The sequence below is a fragment of the Neolamprologus multifasciatus genome, chromosome 22 (genome assembly GCF_963576455.1).
Source record: "Neolamprologus multifasciatus chromosome 22, fNeoMul1.2, whole genome shotgun sequence".
Lineage (NCBI taxonomy): Eukaryota > Metazoa > Chordata > Actinopteri > Cichliformes > Cichlidae > Neolamprologus > Neolamprologus multifasciatus.
The window spans coordinates 12,654,181-12,660,334 of record NC_140459.1 but is presented as its reverse complement, the minus strand read 5'-3'; the positions used below and the strand labels follow the sequence as shown (position 1 = coordinate 12,660,334).

Here is a 6,154-nt window from a genome sequence, read left to right as displayed (position 1 = left end):
GCTCAGCAGCTTTTAAGATGGAGTTAAGAAAGGAGAATTTATGCCCTCCAAGGACCGTCTTCAGGAATGTGGTTTAAGAAATCCGAGGGGAATTTCACGTCTTTAAAAAAAAGCCAGGAAACATCATTACATCACCTGTAGAAATCATTATCATCATTCAAAAAACAGTGATGATTTCTATAATACATTGACGTTACCATGTGGTAGTCAACCAGTTTGTCCACACAGCAGTTAGCAAGACACATTTGTGCTTGCTTTTAATCTGCAGTGCTAAGAACTACACTTTTAATTTCCCATCTGGCATCCATGCAGTACGCAGTGAATGTCACCGAAACAGCTGTTGCAATTGAAGTCTACTCATCAGTTGTCAATCCAGCATATTCATCAACTGGGATATTTGAGAGCCTTTGCTTTGGAGCAGTCATATGAGATTACGGAGGATGCTACATGTCTCAAAACTGTTATTTTGGCTAAAGATGATGGATGTACCCTGCAAATTAGTAGTTCCTTTGGAAATGTAATGGGGAGTTGCAGATGAAAGACCTCGGTTAAGCAGCTGTGAGTTGGTAAACGCCGGATGTGTTACAGGTTGCTGTAGGTGGGTGTGTATTTTGAAAGCTGGTTATATGGCTGGATTGTATGGTTAAAAAAAAAAGTATCTTTGGTGTTATGAAGATCAGTTTTAGCATTCTGTTTCTGCCTGTATTAATTTTTGCAAAAAACGCACCTTGAAATTGTATCTGTTTCTGATGAATATTCCAATGAAACTGTCAGTGTGTTTTTTGTTTTTAAATGGAAGACCTCACCGGTCGCCAATAAAAGAAAACTAGAAATGTGGAAAATTAGAACTGTTGAACTTACTTGAGACTACTCTAGGAGCAGCACAGTTACCCCTATCTCTTCGTGCTAAACATGCTAAAAAATGCTAAACATACAAACTGCAATCATTTCAAAGAACATCTAGCTTGGTGTTTCGCACTTGGAATAGTTTAACAGTCTTAATCACCAGGTCAACAGGAACCCTTTCTTTTCCAATATGACATGCTGATGCTTCTGTGATTAGTGCTCAGTCTTTCCATGCTAGTGATGGGAAATAAAGCAGAACTTCTCTGTGCTGGCCAGGCGATGTACTTTATCACTGATGTAACATAATTGCATTAGGAACCGATAGCCCATGTTATTCAGGTTTAGTGAACTAATGGAGCTAATCAGTTTGCTTTGATCTATGAAAGAAAAAATATCAAGTCAATAAAATAAGCTACTTTAAGATTGATCACAGTAAATACTTTTGTTTTATTAAGGTTCTAGTTTACTGTGGCCCCTCCTTTTTGTTATACCCACATCTTCATCTTACCTAGGACTATTTTCTGCACAGTAATTGCTGTGGTGTTTAAAACTATACTTGTGGGGGTTCACATTTCTCATTTTTCTTCTGAAAGTTCTAATCAATACTGGCCCCAGTTGGTTAATTGTATGCTGCACCTCAGTCTAGTGTTATTGAACACAAAGCAGAGTTACCTAATGGCTTTGTCATTGACGGTTTCTCTGCACGTCAGCCTACAGTTTTGCAAGTGCTGATAATCTCGACCTAGCCTATTGAGACTGGCTCACTGTCGCTGTTTGCTTTGGTTTCCAAAGTGCTGTTTGATATAAAGCTTTCTTCCTATATCTTCAGAAAATTCCCCCCTCCATTCTCTTCGTTCTACTGAATAGCCAAAGAAGAAATTTCTTTGCTTCAAATGAAACTTGAAAATCTTGGTGATATAGAGAAGGGAAAAGTATTGACTCATAAGTTTTATTTCTATCTGTTCAAACTTTGTAAAAATGCTGCTTCAAAATAAAAACCTTACCTCACACCAAGTTTCATCAGTCCTGCTGTTGTAAATTATTTTTTTTCACAAGATTTATCATAAATATTTGTTGAAAATGGTTAAGTCACAGAGGCTTTGTGTTTGCTCAACCAAATGTTCAGACAATCAGTTAAACAAGCGGTGCTATGTTATCAATTAAACTGAGGGTTAAGCTTGTCTTGACCTTAGTGTGTCTTCCTAATGTCTATGTTGGCCTCATTGGATTCAGTTGACCAAGCACATTCTTCTTCTTCATCCTATCACAAAGATCATGCTGAGAGATTGCATTGTGTAGATTGCTAACTTCATTCCAGGTGTTTAACTTAAAATGCAGGAATCTATGGAGTGTGAAATGAATCTGTGTACCAAACCTTCGTCTTAAATTTCGCATGAGACCTCGACAACCCTACGCTCTCCACAGGTAGAATCAGCAGCAGGCCTTCACCTCATGCATGAAGTCTGAATACTTTTGTCTGTCTACCCAGCTTTTGTACATATTCTTTTAAAGTTCTGGCCATTATGATTTATATTCATGAGCTGGAGAGACTGTGTACCATGATACAGGGGCAGCTCATGTGGAGTAGAGCAGCTTGTCGATGTGCCCAAATGTCCAAGTGGTGTTGGGCAAGATGCTGATTTCCAGATTACCTCGATTTGATATTTGTCAGAATTTAGAGAAACGTTTTTCGTGGGTTTCAGTGCTCAGGCACAACTTTTACTTTAAAGACGAATGCTCTTATTTCTGGTTTGCATCACAGTTTAAATACTTTAACTAATATTTTGCAACTGATAGTTTGTGAGTCTTTGCGGACAAGTTGGAGTCTTCATCTGATATCCACCAAAGCAATCACAGGATTTTCAGTGAAGCACTGTGTGCTGGCCGAAGCCATTCATTCGACCACCAGTCAGCAAGACACAATTTTCTATGAGGTCACTGACTAGTCTCTAGTCTGTCATAACTGGGAACTAGCAATTGATTTCACAGCGACTGCCAGTAACCAGTTGCAATCAGTCATTTGCCCCCAGCGATGGGTGTTTGCCAGGCAGTCATTAAATGGTCAATAGGCCTGTGTAACGGGAGTATAATGGGTCTTCACCAAAATCATGGCGAAGGTCATATCGACCTATATAACTATGACTTCTCGGTTAATTTGTCAATTAATTGCTGTTAGTTTGTGCAGTATAGCTGGACAAGCGACTATGTTATTGACATCTTGGTTATTAAATGATATCCTAAACTAATTGTAATATAATAATTATATTGCAGAAATTATTATACAGAATATGCATAAAATTGAAAGGTGTCCAGAGCCACTTTCTTTTTCATGAAATCATATTTAGTTTTAATAATCCGGCACATTAGAGATGATTTTGCTTTCAACAGGTTTTCATTTGAATAGTTTGGTTAATTCTTATTAAAAACCTCTTAACTACTTTGCTTGCTTCAGACACCATTAATTAAAAAAAAAAAAAAAAAAATCAATTAAGGCTTTATTTGACCAGTAACCACAAGAGACCTAAATTGGATTTCATAATAAGTTTGAAATATAACTTCCCCATGCTTTTGTTTTTCATCAATTCTTTTTTTTTTTTTAAATTACAAAGAAAGTTTAAGCAATCATCTCAGCACGTGTACACGTAAATGGTGTGTTGGATTCTCGCTTCAGACTTGCTTTGCCTGCAGTCACCTGTGTATCCCCGACTGCTTTGATAATTTACTTTCAGCGACTCTCATATTCGTCTTTTAGCTCAGGTAAGCATCTCGTCGTACCTTGCCAAGAATATGACACAATTTAAGATTGATTGTCCTATTAGGCCCATAAGGTATTAAAAGCCTGTGTCTGTGTGATGGGTAGGCATTGCCAGCCTGCGCACGGTTGTGAGTAGCAGTCTAAATGTGTATCAAAAGATAATTGGGATGTCAATAGCTGGGACTCTTGAAGTCTGATGTCAGGAGAATGACCTCAGTGGCTAACTCCATCAAATAACTGCATTTTACACAAAAAAGAGCGCATCCAAACAGTGAAGCTCGAGCCACAAGCTTTCTTACATATTTGTTGTTACAGAAAGAGACACCACATTGATGTATTCACACAACAGCACCTAGTCAAAGAAAAGTCTTTATGAGACTGCTCTATTTCAGAGCTGAATAACTCTGCTCCCCACAGACTTTTTTTTTTTTTATAACTGAACAAACTGAGAATTTTTATTATGACTGTCAAAATGTGGAGGTATTGGAGCAAATAAATAGTGCTGTGTCAGATGGATCCCAGTTAGAGCTGGAGCATAGTAATGTCTATTTAAGGTTGTCACTAATGATCTAAGATGGGAAATTCAACTTTAGCTTTGATTCATTAATTTGAGCGAACACTAATTTGGCTCTTTGCATACTGCCATGATGTTACATCTCTCAAGATGTGAGAAAGCAAAACTATAAGGTTGGCTCATCCACACAGCTTCCTTTTTTATTTTAATTAAATAATTTTTAAACCGCTTATCCAGTTTAGGGTTCCTGTAGGGTGGCAGTGCTAACACAAAGACAGTCAACCATTTGTACTTGGATTCACACCTAGAGCCAAGTTAGTTCACTTAACATACATGTCTTTGGACTCTGGACATTACGGTTTTCATCCAGAGGTCGTTTCTCTTCAGGGTTTTAACACGGCTGTACCCATTTTTGGGTACTGTCTCTCTAAACTTCTCATCATGTGTATGGACTCAAATTCCACAGTCTTGAACTGCAGTGTGCAACAATAGTCTTGTTCTGCTCTGTAGCCTCTGTGAGCTGCAGAGCTGGTTCTGCCTTGTGTATCCCTGCTTCCCTCTGTCGCTCCAGAGCAGGACAAGGACCACTCTCACCAATTTCAGACCAAGATGGTGGAGTCAAACTCTGTCCAGCCATGGGACAAGACACTCCAAGATCACTGTGACCTCATCATATAAAAGTATCATATCCCTGATATAGTCACGCAATGTGTTCACCTTCCTTAGCATGCACAACAACATGACAAGTCCTCATGTGTCTGACGGCGAAATTTGCGTGTCAGCTACGGATTACAATTTGGTACCTAAAAAGTGTGCTACATCAACAACCTCCAACAGAACACAGTATTTTTGCAAAATATGTGAGGAAACTTTGTTTCCAAATTTAACAGGAAGTCTTGTTTCACTACTTGACGCAAAAACACACAGAGTAAAACCAAGCGATAAAGGGGACTTACAGCAGCTGGTGATGTGACCCAAATGTAATCAAATGACTCCACCGAGCATCACTGGAGCACTTCACTCCATATGTCAGGAAGATGGAAATTACTCTTGCAGGTACTAGTGGAAAAGCAGGGCTGTGAGGAGCTGATTTAAAAGCCCGACTGGAGATGCAACATCCCAGGTTTATTATTATTTTTTCTTTCAGTTTTATTATGGGATAATATTGTGCAGCTCCTGAAGAGTTACAAGGTTGCGTTACTTTAATTATTGTTGAACAAAAATGTCAAGCCTTTATTTTATGCTATTTGTTTATAGTATAAAATTAGATTTACTTACTGCTTAGAAACGCTGCTGCCTGCGAGCTGCAAGCAGTGATAACACATTCAGGATTTTATTTTTTTCTGTATCCTTGTAGATTCCGTTAGCGCAAATTTTTCTTGAAGCACTTGTATAAATTTGAGGCTGCATAACCTACGCCTAGTTAGCAACTGAACTTTCAAAATAACATTCAGAGAGATTGCTTGTATATCTCATTGTCATTATCCCAGATAGAAGGGTAAAATATACCTGGGCTTCCCAATCAAGAGAGGTCTCTGTGGAATATTGGGTTCATTTACTGATGCAGGTCTGTACCATAATAGTTTTATTTATCAGCACAAGTAAAACAGTCACTCACTGCTTTCTTGATTCAAGCATACATTTTATGTGCATGCGTAAATATATTTTTAAGTAAGCGGGTACAGCCTGCAGGCTGACTGATCAGCAGATTGGCATGAAATGATCAATATTTTCTAACAGAAAGCTAACAGCCTTTGGACTCAGTCTGTTGTGATTATAAAATGTATGCATTAGCATATATTTCAGCTATATGTGTCATGTTTCATTTATTCAATATGTGGCCCTTTGCTTGCTGTATCTTAGTCAGTCTGGCCTGCTGAGAAAATGCGTTGCTCATTCCCGGTAAGGATCGTTACATATGCCCCTTCTGTGATTCTACTAATTACATTTTTGACCATGCTGAATGTGCTAAATGCTAAATATTCTTAATTTAAATGAAGTCTGGAAGATATGATAGACTTGTTATGTTTTAGCTGTGC

At 38.2% G+C, this 6,154-nt stretch overlaps 1 protein-coding gene and 1 long non-coding RNA gene across 2 annotated transcripts in view; both read left to right on the top strand.

The window, feature by feature from the left end:
- LOC146493070 (dolichyl-diphosphooligosaccharide--protein glycosyltransferase subunit STT3B) overlaps window positions 1-6,154 on the top strand; it is a 101,536-nt gene that overhangs the window by 23,535 nt on the left and 71,847 nt on the right. The gene's annotated exons all lie outside the window — the stretch shown is intronic.
- Window positions 2,509-5,682, top strand: LOC146493073 (uncharacterized). The gene is made up of 2 exons (XR_014871947.1): window positions 2,509-2,548; window positions 2,695-5,682. It is a non-coding gene; the product is annotated as an uncharacterized LOC146493073 (long non-coding RNA).